Below are 17085 nucleotides of genomic sequence, written 5' to 3'. Positions count from 1 at the left end.
TCACTCATGGAGCGTGAGCCCTCTCTCTCCTATCGCTGGCATCTATTACCCATCTCTCCAAGCACAGGAGGCTGTGCTTGTGCTTCCTCTCTGGGCTCACAGCTCAGGTCCTCAGCCTCCCCACCATCCATCCCCATCCCTCCAACATACACATGCACACAGGCATGCCCACCTGCTCCTGGAGGTACACACAGCCCGGGCTGGGTTCTTCCCTATTATGGGATGGCCTGGGCTGTGTCCTTTGGCTACACCATGCCCGGTCACTGTATAAAATTACCAGATCAACACAGAGCAAGCAGCCCCCGCCCAGTTCTGCTCCTATAGTGGGGAGGTCCCGCAGCCTTCCAGAGGTTCTATGCAATGGTGGTGGCCTGCTTCTGAACCCCCTCTTTTCTTGCCTTTGTGGGGAAAAGGGGCACAAGGAGCAGAAATTCCCTCCAGAGGGAGGGGCTCTCTGGGCCTTCTCTTGGGGAAGGAGGCACCTCTTTTAGGTGATGAGGGGCTGGTAAGTCCACGTGTCCTCTTGGGCTTGAGTTGAAAGTCAGGGTCTTTCCCTGAACCTTATATTAGTGGCTGAATCTTCCTGGGCCACCATTTGCTCCCCTGTTAAATGAGCATATTCATTTCCCCTATGTTCTGTCTTGCATCGGCCACAGTTTCACTAATACCGCTGGGGTCTGAAGGACTGATCCAGAGCCCACAGGGCTCTGACTCTCCCCCCATCACTTGGTTCTCACTCTCTGTGCTGTACCCCTACTGACATTGTCTTTGTCCCTTGGACACACATGCTTCTTTCTGGCACATGGCCCATACGTTTGCTCTTCATTCTTCTTCTTTCTTTTTTTAATATATATATTTATTTGAGAGAGGGAGAGAGAGTGTGAGCAGTGGGGAAGGGCAGAGGGGGAGAGAGAGAGAGAGAAGCAGATTCCCCACAGAGTAGGAAGCGTGATGCGGGGCTTGATCCCAGGACCTGGAGATCATGACCTGAGTCGAAGGCTGACACTTAACCAACTGAGCCCTTCAGGTGCCCCATTTGTTCTTTATTCTATTGGAAACCTGTCTTACCCAAGTCCAATATGCTGTTTCCCTTTCATTATCCATGTCTAAGCCAGGTGTCACCTTCTCTGAGAAGCATTCTTTCCTGCCACCCTAAGGGACCTCCATCCTTTCTCTTAGTCACACTCTACCACATTATTTTGTTGCATTATCTTCCATGAAATCATCATCATCTAAAGTCGTCTTGCCTATTATGGGAATATTTGATTCTTGTGTGTCTCCCTTCTCTAGAATGGAAGTTCTCAGAGATCAGGAATTACATCTGTCTTAATCATCTGCATAATGGTATAGGACCCAGAATATAGTAGTACTCAATAATTGCAGGATGGATGGATGGATGGACGGACGGATGAATAGATGGGTAGGCGGACAGATGGTTGGATGGATAGGTTGATGGATGGATAGACAAACAGATGGAAAGATGAATGGGATGCTATAAAGGCAAAGAACGAACCATTACAACCTCTGACCCCAAAGAAGTTAGAGCCTGGACAGAACAGCCCAATGCCAAGAACTAGCTATAGATCTTCAGACAACCCCTTGGACTAGTACTAGGGAAAGCACACCAGTGGCCTAGGTTTACTGCGGCGTTCAGTAGGTTGGGCTGTTGGAGTTGATGCCTTCTCTGGGGCTGCCGTTTCACAAGCAGCTGCATAGGCCTGCATAGGCTTCCCGTAAATCCCTGCCTCCTCTTCCTCCACGCCCAACCCCACCCCCCTTGGCACGCCCATATTATCTTGAGAAAGAAGAGCTTCAGCGACCCCACTCCTCTGTCTTCTCCCCATGAGGTGGGAATGTCCAGGGTTAGTTGTCTGGCTCTAAAAATGGACCCAGGGTCTCCTGATCTGTTCCCCGAGTCACATCTCCACCACTGTCCACCTGTCCAGTTCCAGTTGGCCTAACTGGGTGTTTGCTCAGCCACCCCCCCCAACCACACACATTTATCTTCTAACTGCCTTTGTCATAAACCTTGTCCCCATTGTACTTGCTGACTTTGTCCCCTGAGTCTGTGTGTTGAGGGGTGACAGAGGCCTGAGCATCACGGAGCAGGCTCGAGGTTCACCTGTCTGTGGCCTTCTCAGTGCCCCTCACCTGAGACTCATGTGCTGTGCTCCAGCCCTCATGCCTCCCTCTGCTGACCTTCTGCATGTCCCTTGGCTGGAAAGTGCTCTAAAGATAATCCCGGCCCTGTTGGGTGAGCCCTTGCTATGTACCAGAGACAGTGCTAATAATTGCTTTCTAAATATTATCTCATTGATTCCTTAAAGAACTTTACTAGGTAAAGTCTCATCACCCCCCATTGTGTAGACCAGCAAACAGGCTCCGAGGCTAAACATGTCCAAGGTCACGTGGCTACAGAGTGGCAGAATCGGGCTCCGAGCTCAGATGGGTCCACAGCATGTTCTTTTAATTACTGCACAGAGCTGCCCTGAGCACACGCCAGGCTTTGCTTCCCTAGCGGGACCTCAGTCATCAGATCCTGCTGCCGGGGCTCCCCGCCCTGCCCCAGCAGGCAGGCCCTGCTCAGCTCTCATCTTCCTCTGAACAGAGAGGCCTGCTTCAAAGACTCCTAGAGTGACAGCTCCCTCTGTCCTCTGGCCATTCCTCACTCACAGAAATGAATTTGCTCCAGAAGGTCTTGCGGCGTTCAACTTGCTCACTGCCGTGGCTTGGCCTCCCCATCTCACAGTTCCTGGCCAGCACCATGATAGGCTCTGTGGGGCTTATTCACAGACTATTTTTCGTGCCATCCTCGAGCTCGTCAGGAGCCACTGACATCCCACCATTTGTCAGCATGAGAACCAGGCCGGTGTGGTTCGTGCCAATGGCAGCGTTGACAGTGATGGAAGCCGCCGCGAGCCCTGGGCTGCTCCAGACATTTCCAGAACCTGAGGAATTATTTCTCATCTTCTGCAGCCCTCAGATAGGCTCCCTCCCCTGCTTGGCGACAAACTCCTGCTCTGGCTGTCTCTACATTTGCAATCTAGGCAGCAAAACAAAGGCCTACATTTTTTTTTTTTTTAAAACGGCCGCATGTGGCCCAGTCAGTAAACTTGGACTGCTCAGATAGACACCATCGACTCTTGCCAAATGGATCCCTTCTCCCAATTCAGGAGACACCCGGAGCAGACTGCCATGACCTGGAGGGTGGTGGAACGGTGGGCCGGGGTCCTTGCTGGGGCCCCAGCCAGGAAGTGGTGAAAAGCGGGGTGCGGGCAGGAGACCTAAAGAGATGAGATGGGGTCAGGAGCTATAGCCAGTGTGTCCATTGGCGTCATCCTGGCCGAAAGTGAAGATGAGTCAGTTGCAGCAAATCAGGTTGAAGGGTTCAGCCTTCTGGAAACCCCCACCGGGCAGGATGGTGCATCCCACAGCAGAGGCCACGTCCTGGGGGCTTCAAAGGGACTAGGCAGAGGATGGAGGCTGGACTCTAGAATCAGCCACAGCATAACAATGGCAGTGAGCACTTACTAAGCACTGAACATTGACTGCATCAGGCCCTGCACCTTAGCTCATTTAATCCTCACAACCCTATGAAACGAGCAAACAAATTCAGAGAGGCTAAGTGGGTTGCCTGAGGTCACACAGCTATCAAGGAGCAGACTTACACCCAGGGCTCTCGGACAGCGTTTCAAGACCCACCTCGAGTGGGGGCTGCCCAGGGCTGGAGGGTGATGGCAGATCCCAGCAGGGAGGACTGGCTACCTAGGGGTGTGGCCTGGTGTTCAGCAAAGAGTTGGTCCCTTCGGAAGTTTTGTAGTTTTGTAGTCTGTTCAGCTGTTTGGACCAGATGAGGGATCTAGACTTTTTTCTGCATCCAGATGCAAATACAAATCTAATTAAAACATGCAGCTGTTCCTTTCTGCCCTTCTTGAATTAGAAGTCACCCAGATATTTACACGGAGATGCGCAGTAGACATGCCGGGCCTAAACTGACCTTTCTCGGGGTGTGTGAAATCCCCAGCCTGAGGCACAGTTATTGTGACCGTGGTAGCACCCCCCACACCGCGTGTTTTCTGGGCCTTTCTTTCCCAAAGAGTCATCACGAGGCTCCGTGTCTGCTTGGGCAAACCACTGAACTTTTTAAAAAATTTAGATATAAATAGATATATAGAAAAGTACAGAGATCTTTAAGTGTCAGCTTGATGAATTATCTCAAAGGGAAGGTACCCATGTGATCACTCTCCAGGTCAAGAAATAACACCATTAGTAGGACACAGAAGGACCCTCGTCCCTGCCCCACCAACATGCTTCCTCTTCTCTCTACAGCCCCCTTCCTGCCCAAAGTTAGCCATTATCCCTGATTTTTTTCTTTTTAATTTTTTATTTAAACTGATTTGGCCAACAGAGTACCTCGTTAGTTTCAGCTGTAGTCTTCAATCATTTATCATTTGCATGTAATACCGAGTGCTCATCGCATCACGTGCCCTCCTTGATGCCCGTCACCCAGTGACCCCACCCCCCACCCGCCTCCCCTATCTCCGATTTAATACCTCCCGACTCTGCTGAGCCTTACTTACTCTTCTGTCTCTAAACTGGCTACTGCTGACCTGGCAGGTGTTGTGAGGCTGAAAGCAGTCTGTGCAAAGCCCCTTGGGGATGTGGTTATAGGTGGGCACACAAGCCACGTGGGACACAGTGGGACACCTCTCAGAAGGGGATCAAATACACTTCATCACCCAAGAAGGGTGGCCAGAGGCTCATGTGACTTCTCTCACTCGCCTCTTCAAAAACCTACAGGAATCCCTGAGAAAATGCCCTTCTGCCCTTTGCAAGGGTTTTGACTTGTGCGTGTACTGATAAGAGATGAGAGAAAGGCTGGGAGCGTCCCGCGTTCTGGGTCTGATTGGTCGCATCGTTGCTCCCTTCCTCATGCCGTTGGGTAGTTCGGGGGCTGGTGTGAGGCAGGGCTGGGACCTCCCTCCTTGTCCAGCAGGATCGTGAGGTGTGGGCAGAGACGTGGAGGGGAGTTGTTGGCACGGAGCAGTGAGGAACAGCGGGGAAGCCTCTGGGAGTTCAGCAGTACTTCCCACAAAGGGTGGTCGTTGATTTCATCCCACAAAAACCATCCTAATAACGGGGCGGTTGAGTGACACTGGGTTTCATTACAAGGCCGACAGGTGGGAAAGGAAACGAAAGCAAGACGGCCCCGTGGGCTAGTGGTATGGTCAGATTCCTCGGAAGCGGCTTGCCTGAGCCTATGTGACCCGCCCCCGCAGTGTCGACTTGGAACCTTGAGGTCCCAGATAGATGTTGAGCCGGTGTGGTCAGTGCAAGCCTTCTGCTTATGAAGTCAGGGCTGCAGGACTGATCCCCACGTGGGCCGGGGAGCTGTGCTCTGTGGTGGGGCCCTGCACTGTGCCCCAGTACTCACCCTGTGCCAGAGTGGGTGACGGGCCTGAGGGTGCAGACTTACTAGTGACCATTCCATGCCTCTCAACGCCTGTCCTTCACTATCTGGAGGGATTTCTCGATTCCGGGGGAAAGAGGGGTGTTTGTATTAGAAATGAGTGTGTCATCTTACACATTTCAATAGGATTCTATTTTCTTTATTTGACACGTGATTGCTGGCATGTCTGCAGAACGTCGCGTGTGATGGTGAGGATGACGATGCGGTGACATGGAGGGAGCAAGCCAAGCTCGGGCATCTCAGGGCTTCAGGGCACAGGTGCAACCTGCTTGGACCCAGCTGTCGCTGCTGTTCCTTCTTTGTCCCTTCCCAACCACACAAACACTGTGTCATGAACATAACGCACGTTGGTTTTTCCAATTGTAGGATTTCTTTGCATTTTCTCACAACCTATGCCAATGTTTTTGAAACAGTATTTTCTAGCAGAATTGAAGTTGATCCTTTAATGTGGAGCCCACAAATAAAAGAGCTTATGCCTCTGTAGCATCTCCTGTTCTGGGCATTGTTCTAAGGGCTTTCACACCGTAATTCATTTGGTCTTTGGAAAGCACGTATGCAATATGTAGGATTCCTGTCCCCATTCTTCAGATGAGGAAACTGAGGTACAGAGAGATTAGGTAACTTGCCTAAGATAAGTGGCTGGTGAGTGGCAAGGTCGGCCCTGGAGTGTGTTCTCTTAGTCAAAACACGACTACAAAATTGCTCCCCCAGCGCGGAGTCAAGGTAAGAGAGTAGTGCGAACAGAGCTCCTACTTCTTTGATTCCCCTGTTCGTGCATCAGATGTTTATGGGGAGCCCACCAGATTCCAGGCCCTGTTCAAGTCTCTGGGGGTACATGTGCATACAAGGAGGTACAGGCTTCTGCCTCCTGGAGATTGCGTTCTAGACAATAAACAGCTAAATGAATAAACACAGAGGACAATTTTGCATCATCATTTTTGCTGTGAAGATAACACAGGATAATAAGACAGAGAGTGTCAGGGAGGGGGTCCTTTAGATGGGTACACGGGGAAGGCCGCTCTGAGATCTGAGCAGTGGGACAAAGCCAGCCTAGCCACAGCCAAGGCCAGGGCAGAATACCGCCGCCGGAGGAAGGAGGAGATGTGAAGACGCAGATGAACTTGGGAGGTCAGAGGAGCAGGATGAAGGCCAGCATGGCCCACGGGTGGCGAGTGGGCAGCAGGGCACAGGAGGTCTGGGGTCAAGAATGACACTTGGCCCTTTAACGACATGGGTTCGCACGGCGTGGGTCTGCTCATACATCGATGTTTCTCTGTAAATACAGTACAGTATTAGAGTGCAGAACAATGTATTTTCTCTTCCTTATGATTTTTTAAAATTATGTTATTTAAAACCAATTAATTAACAGTGTATTATTAGTTTCAGAGGTAGAATTCAGTGACTCATCAGTTGCATATAATGCCCAGTGCTCATTATATCACGTGTCCCCCCACCGTCCATCACCCAGTTACCCCAGCCCCCCCAGCAACCCTCTGTTTGCCCCCTATGATAAAGAGTTTCTTATGGTTTGTCTCCCTCTCTGATTCCATCTTTTAAAATTTCTCCCTCCTTTCCTCAATGCTCCTCTGTTTTGTTTCTTATCCTTTTGATTTTCTTAATAAATGACACTTTCTTTTCCCTAGCTGACTTTATTGTAAGAATACTGCAGAGCATACCATACAACATACAAAATAGGTATTAATCAACTGTTCGTTATCCGTAAGGCTTCTGGTCCCCAGTAGGCTATTCATCGTTAAGTTTCAGGGAGAGTCAGATGTTACACATAGAGTTTCGGCTGTGCGGGGGGCCAGCGCCTTATCCCTGTGTTGCTCTGGGGTCAGCCTGTCCTATTTGCTGAGAAGTGTGTGCAAGTTCCTTTCCTGGGGTCCTTGCACACCCGAGGGCCTGAGAATAGCATTAACACAGTCCATAAACTTGGAAGGGACAAACTGACACCTCTTCTTTGCTAAACTTAAGCTCAAATATGTTATTTCCTTCAATGACAGCTGTGGGCAACAAATGGTCGTGGTATTTTAACCACACCTGCGCCATTGTCATTGCTGGTGTCACCGTAATGTTGCTCTTAGACCAACCTCTGGCTCTTCTGTGCCCCGGTAGCGCAAAAATGGAAAAATATTTTGACAGTCGTCTTTCTGCACCCTACAGTTAGGCAATACAGCGAATGGGAGAAACATCTGTAAATGTTTCTAAAGAAGGGGTTGAGAGACCTCAGCAGAGTGCGAGAAGGGTCCCCAGGCACAAAAGCGATGAAGAAGTCAGTATAGGATAGAACAGCGCCATCTCCGTTCGTTTCTCAAAAGCCTCCTCTGGCTACAGTCAGAAGAGGGGACACTGAGAGGCAGGACCACACCCGAGCTCCATTTACATAGGTTGTTACCTCTCATCCTTCCAGCAGCCATAAGTGATTTTGCCCATTTGAGAGAGCAGGAGACCGAAGCCCAGACTTGAGGTAATTTGGCTCAGCCGGTGGATGGCGGGGGGCTGGGATTTAAACATCCATCTCTCTGTGACGCCGAAGGACAGGAGGGTCCACAGCCCGTGAACGGGAGCCTGGGACAAGAGGTCAAAGGTGAACGGCATCCGCTTGGACCCCCGCACCACACCACCTCACCTGTGGACGAATGGCCGTCCCCTTCTGACTCTGCCAGATTCTGAAATCTGCCCACATAGGCCAGTAATGCAGCCCTGAGCCGAACCAACTAAATATTTCATAGGGATTTTAATTTAACTCTAAAGAAATTCATCCAGCCCTGAGAACAGACTGCCCCTTGGAGTAATAGCACTGGGGAGCACTTGGGCCCGAAGATGACATGCCACTTCCCCAGGAACACTAATGTGCCTGGGACATCTGCTCCTGAGCATTATGGAGGAGGGACTCCGCCCAGCGAGCACAGAGAAATCCCACAAATGTGGGTTTTGTGTTGGTTTGTGAAAGCTGTGATCGGAGCCTCCCTCTGAACAGGGAGCAGGCCTTCTTTGGGGCCTGGGTGCTGGCTGGGTTGGGGTGTGTGTGTGCATGTGTGGGTGTGTGAATGCATGCACGTGTGTAACAGGTGACCAGCTGCCTGCTCTCCTCTGTTCCCTCATCTGTGTTTCCAAATCCTGGGAAGGGAGGAGAGGTAGGGCTGGCATCTGGATGAGGACACGGTTTTGCAGGCGCCCGGTGAGCCCCAAGAGCGAGTTTATTCTTGACCCCGTGCACAGCGGGAGGAGTGGGAAGTCAGCCTGCCTCCCACCCCTGGTGAGCAGATGTGCGCACTTCTCAGGCTTGTTATTAGGAAGGCCTAAATGATGACTTTTCGCAGAAGCTCGAGCCAGGAGTGGGAGTGAGCTCCCCATCTCCTTCAGATCCTGCTGCCGCTCTGCCTGGTGACCTTGTGAGTCACGGCAGGTTCCCTGGGCCTCTCGCTAGGCGGGGGAGGAGTGGGGAGGGAGAAAGGCACCCAGCAGGTGAATCGATCCAAAGACAGGAAGTAAGCAGATAATCTAATTTGAAATGGGCTGAGCTGCAGATGTTAATCTGCTCACTGCGCAGCAGGAAAGGACTGGGGGCCGGTGAGATTCTGGAAGGATCTTCATGCAGCCAGTCCCGCCTCTTCTCGCTGGGCCCAGGGTGGGCCTGTCCTCACCCTCCCTGTGCCTTCCCCCGGGCAGCATGAGAGCACAGGCCGGTTCCTCTCCTGCCTGAGGCTCCAGGGCATAGACCTGGGAGGGCGTGGGGGGGGGGGCAAGGAGCCTGCTGCTAGGGATGTGGGGCATTGAGTCTTCTTTAGGCTGGAAGAGGAGGATTGTATCTGACCACGTCTGGATCATGACCTGAATCTGGTTCTACCATTCTGACTTGCTGATAAAATCCCTCCTGCGTACAGGCTTGCGTCAGACTTCAGCCTCATTCTGTGGTCAGCGAGGAGGCCCTCTAGGGTAAGCCACGTTTGGTGGGCTGTCCTCCTGTGTCCTGCAATGTTGGCTGTGCTGGTTGTCCATTTAGGGACGTATTGGGGGCCCACTTTGGGAAATCCCCCTTGAACAGTGCAACCATCAAAAGTACACAGCCCTGGGCACTGGGTGGCTCGAACGGTTGGGCATCTGCCTTTGGCTCAGGTCATGATCTCAGGGTTCTGGGATCGAGCCCCACATCAGGCTCTCTGCTCAGCGGGGAGCCTGCTTCTCCATCTCCCTTTGTGTTCTCCCTTTCTCTCTCTCTGTCTCTCTCAAATAAATAAAATATATTTAAAAAAAAAAAAGGGTACGCAGTCCTGAGACTACATGTGGGTCTGAAGCCAGCTTTCTTATGTCCTAGCTTTGTGTACTTGAGCAGGTTACTAACCTCTTTGGGCTTTGGTTTCCTTGTCAAACAGGGCCAATGGCAACGATGAAATGCTACGTATGTTAAGTATTCCAAAGACCTTGTCCCGGGAGCTGAGACAGGCACCCAGATGCCCACACCAACAGGAGGGGCAAACATTTACAGAGAGTTATTCTGTGCCAGGCCTGGCTTGAGATGGCATGCTCATTCGATTCCCATAGAGACTCTGTGAAGGTGGGAACTGTTGTCCTGCCCCCTTTAGAGAAGAAGAAAGTGAGGCACAGAGAAGGTGCGTGCAGAGCAGACAGCCAGCTAGGAAGTACAGAGTTGGAGGAGGAGCCCTGGGCCCCCTGCTCTGATCCAGGGCAATGCGTGGCATACGCCCCTCAGTGGTACAAGCAGTGTGTTATCGCTTTTGCTGATGGAGCAGAAGAAGGCCTTACTCCTGGGGAGGTGACAGATGTTTTTGCAGAGCAAGTAAACTGTGAATGGACCTTGAAGACCCAGTGGTTGTGGGTTGGACATTCAAGATGGAGGACACAGGTCGTTGGAGCCACTGCTGTTGGGATGTGCAAGGTGTGTTTGGAGTCAGGTGCTTGGGGCCCCAGGGGATGCTGGGAAGTGAGGCTGAAGTCACTGGAGTTCACAGGATTGTGGATAGTTGGCTAACAGGGAGGACAGGTATGGTTGTCATGGTGTGAAAGTTTTTATTTTTTTTTTTAGAAAAATGAGGATGGTCTTTTCTTGCCTCTCTTGAATCTTTTTTCTTCACTAGAGCCAACTGAATTGGTTGAGGGTTCAGGACACAGTCTCTGAAGCCCAGCTGCCCAGGTTTGAATCTGGTTCTGCCACTTACTTGCTGTGCAACCTTAGGCAAGTTCCTTAACCTCCCTGAGCCTCACGTTTCTGATCTGTAAAATGGGGTAATCATAGTAGCTTGCCCCATACGGGTCTTAGCGCTAAGTGAGATAATATGCAGCAGGTGCTCCGTCCATTACCTGACACACAGGAAGGGCTGTAGGCGTTAGCTGCCTTAGTGTTACAAATCTTATCTTGTAGGCCATCCACTGCTTAAAATACTCAGGGTCCATCCGATTCCTCTTCAGTGTGTTGCCTCTTCTGCCTGCCTCTCCAGCCTCCTCTTACAGCATGCGCCCCAGCCTTATGTCCTCCGGCCACTCTGGCTTTCTTCCAGCCCCTGGAATGCACCAAGCTTCCTCCTGTCTCAGGGCCTTGGCACATGCTATCCCTTCCCCTGGGAGTGCTCAACTCAGGCCATCTCACAGGTAACTCCTGCTCAGGCAACTGCATCTCATCTTGGGAAAGCCCCTCCCGCCCCCCATCCCACCCCCAGACCTCCCAGACTCTGTCAATGCTCTGTTCTACCTTCTCGTGGTGCCTTCTAAACCCCTTCATAAAACCTGTTACAGCCATAATTTTACAAACATTTACTCTAACGGTCTGATGATGGGTCTGCCTCCCTAGTGGACTGTCAGGGGCCGTCAGGGGCCATGCCTGTCTCTCAGCACCTTGCCCACTGCCTGGGTCAGGGAGGAGAGTCAGAAAAGAGGGCTGAGGGAATACTGAGCATCGCAGATGGAGGAAGAGGCACTGAGTTCTGCACATTGTCCCTGCCTACCCCGAGAGTCCACACTCAGGTGGGGGGAACCCAGAACATAGCACTCACAAGAGCTCGACGAGCTCAGTGTCCCATGTCACCCTCCGCCAGAGCCTAATGCACATGATCCCTCGCTGCCAAGCCAAGCTTGGTGGACTCGGAGCTCCTTCCTGCCTGGGTGTTTACGCGTTATGCCGGCCCCGTTCTCGCAGCCTTAAGCAGGCCTCGCTTCAAATTCCGTAAGCCTCCTCCATATACCGGGATCTCCCGAGACAATTATCTTGGAATGAAGGTTTCCAGGAATGCTCAATACAACCTTATTCTGTGCAGCATTTTCTCATTCCATCTGTAGCCTCCCAGAGCTTTCCAGAGTTAAGTAACACAATTACAGAGTTAAATAAATGACAGCAAAGAATGCGAGGCACTGTGGGGCCTGAGCGGCAGGTGAAATAAAGTGTGTGCATGCAGATGGGGCCTGCAGAGGGGCAGGAAGCGCTGGCACTGGGGAGTGGCTGGCTGCCCCAGGGGGCAGGAGGCTGGGGTCGTCAGGGTGCAGGGAGGGGGAGAGTGCTGTAAAACAAAAACAAAAACAAACAAACAAACAAACAAAAAAACGGAGAGAAAAGATCTGGAAGCTGATCACAGATAGCACCATGGAAGTCAAAGGAAGCTGGAGAGGTCTTTTAATCTGCTGTCCCTGGAGGAGAATCACATAACAAGGAAGAGACTTTGGGAAATGACTGGATTTGGTCTCCAAGCTGGGTGTCAGCTTTTTCCTTGAGTTTTCTAAGCAGTGGGACAGGATGAGGCCTAAGAAGGTCCATATGTGAATCTTTGGAGACAGGCAGTCACACCAGTGTTAACACAGCTCTATGTCTGTCCCGGGATAGGCCAAATGTCCAGGGTCCCCTGCCCTACACGAAGCTAGAAGAGGCCTGGCTGCCCTCCCGAACGTTCCTGCTCAGCATGGGTTGGGGTACTGTCTGCAGAGACTCTTGTAGGCCTCCTGGTGGCAAACGTGCACTGGGTACTTTCTTTGCACTGGGCCCCGTGCTCGCGTCTACAGAGTGTCGTCTCACTCAGTTCCTTAGCAAAGCTAGGAAGTGGGTCCGATTATCATCCCCACTTTACATGTGAGGAAACTGAGCCTCAGGGAGGTTGAGTGACTTGCCTAAAGTCACACAGCAAGTCGGTGCATACTAATGGAATCCAGACAGGTCCTTCCCATCCTGAAGGCTGAACCTCAGCCCCTCATCCTGGGGCCTCCACAGCTCCCCCAAGGCCCGGCAGAGCTCTCCAGGGTGTTTGGGTTAGAAGACTTGCACTCCCGCCATCTCTCTTAACTTGCACAATAAAATGAGTCCCAGAGAGGCTGAGTGGCTAGAGGCATGCGTCTTCGGCCCTGTCCCATCCTCTCCTTAGCTCAACTCTGTGGCGGGGTGGGGGGGGGTGCCGGTCAGGGGAAGGCGGGCTGAGGCCACTGGCGGTCGACCCTTGCTGCTGGGCCCTGGCTGAGAGAATGGGAGAGCATTTTGCCCAAAAGGGGGCAGCAGCTCTCTAAAAGAGGAGGAGGACACAGAAGAGTGCTTTGTTCCCTTCAGACGGTCCAGGATCCAGGGCTGCCATCAGACTCCTTCCCTGTGGTAGCCGTGTTCTCAGGGAGGCGCCAGGTGAGAGCCAGGGCTCAGGCAGATGCCGCCTGGAGCCCTGCTGTGAATTTGCGGCCTTCTTCGCAGCCAGGCCCCAGCTCCCAGGAGAAGCACGGCAGCCACACTGAGCCTCCAGGCTTTGATATCAATGGGGGCAGTTGCATGACCCCTATTTAAACTCCATGAGAGAAAGGATAGTCTGTTTTGGAAGTGACCTCCAGGCCAGCTCCAGCCTGCCCTCCCCTTGTAAATTCTGCAAACATCCAGGAGATAAAAGAGGGGGATCTCTCAGTGGCAGAACATGAAGCTCTTCAAAGAACACTTTCAATCAAAACTGGGGAGGAGAGAGGTCTTTCTCTCAGAGGGAATGTATTTATATGCCCCTGTGTGTGCGCGCACACATACACACCTCCACCCCAAGACCGGGAACATCGTAATGTATACAGAACTTTCTGCCACTTCTCTTTTATCAGCCCTCCTTCGGTTCCCCTGGCTCTGGGGGATGCCTACCTTTTTTTGGTTTCCCACTTTGTGGAGCTACACTCCCAGACCTGCTGTCCAGATGGGGGTGTCCCTTCCTGACCTTTCTGGATTTCTTTCCCTAAAATAAAATGTCCCCTCCCGGGGTCCCTGTCGGCTGCTGGTCTTTGCTGACCAGTCTGCGAGTTTCTTCCTCAGAGCTCCTTCACCTCGTCTGTTCCAGAACATTCAATTCTGCGATCCACCATCATCTTGAGCAAAACAGGGGCCCGCGGAAGTAAGCTCTACCCATTTGAGGCAAGCGAAATGCGAGTGTGGGGTTTGGGAGCTGGAGAAGACAGTTTAGAGGGCATGTGGTGGGGGCCTTTTCATCTGACGGGATGAAACTTCACCCCAGAAAGTGGAGTCACTCGCCCACGGTCACAGTGAGCCGTGGCCTGGCTGCAACCAGGGCCATGTCTTCTGATGTCCTGTCTACAGCTCTTTCTGCCCAAGAGCACGGCCCTCCTGCCCCGAGTGGCCAGAGATGCAGAAGGGCTGGGGCGGACGGGCAGCCTGCCCTCCCCTCCCTCCTTCCCCTATGCCGATGGTTGCTGGCATCGTACACTCCCAGCCCCCTTGGCTTGTTAGTCTGGTTTCATGGCATATTATCTCCTCATCTAAGACTGCTTTATAGCATAATGTCTTTTTAATTAAGGTGAAATAAAATGAACGCGCATCTTTTGGAATAACCGGATCCCCAGAGGTTGTCGCTAAAATTTCGGGGGGTGTTGAAGCCAAGGTAGATAATTATTATTCTCTACTGAGTTGATTAAATAAAAACAAAACAAAATAAAACAAAAAACACCACCACGAAATCTCCATCATTTCTTTTAGCTTGCCACGGCTTTTTTCCATCCCTCTCCTTCCCTGCCTCCCCTTCCTGTAACTTACTCCTGCCGGGGGCGGGGGGGGGGCAGGAAAGTGAAGAGGGACCGACTGGTGGCCAGGAATCAGCAGTGTCCACATGAGGCGGTTGTTCTGTTTGGCCCCAGTTTGGAAAAGCTCTCTCTGTGAGTAGACAGAGATGCCCTGTCCGAGCCTGGGGCACACACTCTCCCTTGGGTATGTGGCCGTTCTGCATGCACCCGGGAAAGGCTCTACGGCTTTACCATGACATCATGACAGCTTTTATAAACTTGTGAACCGATTTCCAAATTCCAACTCAGCATTTGCCCTTTTGGGATGTGTGGGTGGCTCAGTTGGTTAAGTGTCTGTTTTCGGCTCAGGTCATGATTCCGGGGTCCTGGGATCAAGTCCCGCCTCGGGCTCCTTGCTTAGTGGGGAGCCTGCTTCTCTCTCTTCCTGCAGTTCTCCCTGCTCCTGCTCTCTCTCTCTCTCTCTCTGACGAATAAATAAATAAAATCTTAAAAAACAAAAACAAAATTTACCCTTTGGGGGCGAAAGCTGTAGGTGAGGAAAAGAAACCTGTGGGTAGAGTTGTTGAGTTCAGTTAATTGGCAGGACAGGATCTGTGTTTTTAAATACTAAAAGCTGTGTTTATCTTTGCCCACTTTATCCATTTTGGTTTCCTCCTCTTTTCTTCCGTTCTTTCAGTCCAACCCAACTGACTCTCTCGTCTCCTCCTCCCAAGGTTCATGCAGGGCTTGGCTGCCGACTAGCTAGAAGCCTGCCCGTGTGGGACCCGGCGCTGCACCTGCTGGGTCTTTGTGCTGCGTTGATTATCTGTTGGCCTACACCTGTGCTCTCAAGCGGGCAGAACTGCCATCAGTGCCACCGTCACGGAGGAGCCGAGGTTCTGAAAGACCCAAGCAGCCCTCCACAAAGAGCCCCCAAATGAAAGCATTAACAATCTTCTAATCAAACTTCGTTTTTTAATCTCAAGGGTTGATTCATTTGATAGCAGTAATTAGCACTCTCTTGGAGAAATACAGAAAGAGCACAATGAAGCATTCACATATTTCATTTTATATTGAAAAATCTCTTACATCCGCACCCTAGTTTCTTTCCTTGGCACCTGGCCTGCCTTTATAAGGCCCTGAGTTTGTTAACCTCTGCCAGATTACATGGCTGCACCAGCAGACGGAACGTGGATCGGGAGTGGAGGTGCAAGGTCGAAATGCGGGAGAGACTGACCTTTGCCAAGAGATTTATCCTTCTTGTACGCAAATCGCAAATTCCCTTGTGTGCGGAATGAGGACCAGCATGTCTCTTTCTCTATTTTCTTTGCAGTGATTTAGGAAGAATCGTGCACTTGTGCGCGTGTGTGCGTGCGCTCATTCAGAGACGACGCCTGGCCTGTTCTCAGACTGCGGGGGACTCCACTTGTCCTCCTTTCCGTCTTCCTCTCTCCCATCAGCTGCTCCACTGGAATTAGAAGAAGGAGTTAAGCTGACATGGAAACCAGTGGAGGCCAGTCTGAGATACACGCCTCCGTTATAAAACATGGTTCTTTGGGGCACCTGGGGGGCTCAGTGGGTTTAGCCTCTGCCTTTGGATCAGGTCATGATCTCAGGGTCCTGGGATCGAGCCCCACATCGGGCTCTCTGCTCAGCGGGGAGTCTGCTTCCCCCCCAACCCCCGCCTGCCTCTCTGCCTACTTATGATCTCTGTCTGTCAAATAAATAAAATCTTTTTTTAAAAAAATGGTTCTTCCATATTAGTGGATGTCAGAATCAGCTGCGCAGCTTGGTACCCACCGTCTGATCCAGGGGGCCCTGGGGTGTGACTCAGGAATTCGCATTTTAGTCAGCCTCCCACAGGATTCTGATTCAGGTGGTCAGAGACGAGATGTACGAGATGTTGAGAATCCCCGTTAGAGAATCTCTGGGCAGGGTCCTGGCACGGTCTTCACCTCACATCCTTGGTTTAAGGACAAGGCCAAGGATGTCTAGGGACTGGCCTAGGTTAGGGAGTTGGTGAAGGACCGGAACAGAACGCTGGTTCTGGGCTTTTCCCCTTTGCACCATGCACGGGGAAGCAGACCAAGAGGAAGTGAGTTTGCTTTGCCAGGGGATGGGTTTAAATAAGGGACGAGGACGAACTGTCTGGCAAAGAGGAACACTGAGGAAGCCGATCGTGTTGAATTCAGACTCTCATCAGGTATGGGCATCTGTGGTGTCCTACAAGGGCCAAGAGCACAGAAGGAAATGTCTTCAGAACAAATTCTGGTGACTTTTACATGGAAGGCCACAGAACCTTCTTTTACTTCTTTGGCGCCTGAACTGTAACCTGAGCAGCAATTTAAGTGTCCAGGGCCCTGGGAGGCCAAGGTCCAGTCCCAGCTCTGACAAAGACGAGCTCTATGGTGGTGGGGCTACCCGCTCGATTGCTTGGTGGTGTTAGCTTGTCTCTCTTCCATGCTTACATCCATTTTCTCGCACCCCCAAGACCCCCACCGCGGTTCCTCTTCAGGCTCGCACCTCCGTCAAGTTTTGTGGACTGAGCAAATTAGGAAGTTGAATTTTAAAATGACTTCCTGTTGAGAATCCAGTAGCCTCTGTGCCCGTTCTCCCTCTCCTTGGGCATTTTGAGATGGTCC

At 51.7% G+C, this 17085-nt stretch overlaps 1 protein-coding gene across 1 annotated transcript in view; it reads left to right on the top strand.

Annotated features, from left to right (window-relative positions):
• GRIK4 (glutamate ionotropic receptor kainate type subunit 4) overlaps positions 1 to 17085 on the top strand; it is a 415050-nt gene that overhangs the window by 352608 nt on the left and 45357 nt on the right. The gene's annotated exons all lie outside the window — the stretch shown is intronic.

This window comes from Mustela putorius, unplaced genomic scaffold, assembly GCF_011764305.1.
Source record: "Mustela putorius furo isolate JIRA1106 unplaced genomic scaffold, ASM1176430v1.1 tig00000460_pilon_pilon_pilon, whole genome shotgun sequence".
NCBI classification, from domain to species: Eukaryota; Metazoa; Chordata; class Mammalia; order Carnivora; family Mustelidae; genus Mustela; species Mustela putorius.
Note: the sequence above shows the minus strand (reverse complement) of the source record. Positions and strands in the feature narration are given on the sequence as shown.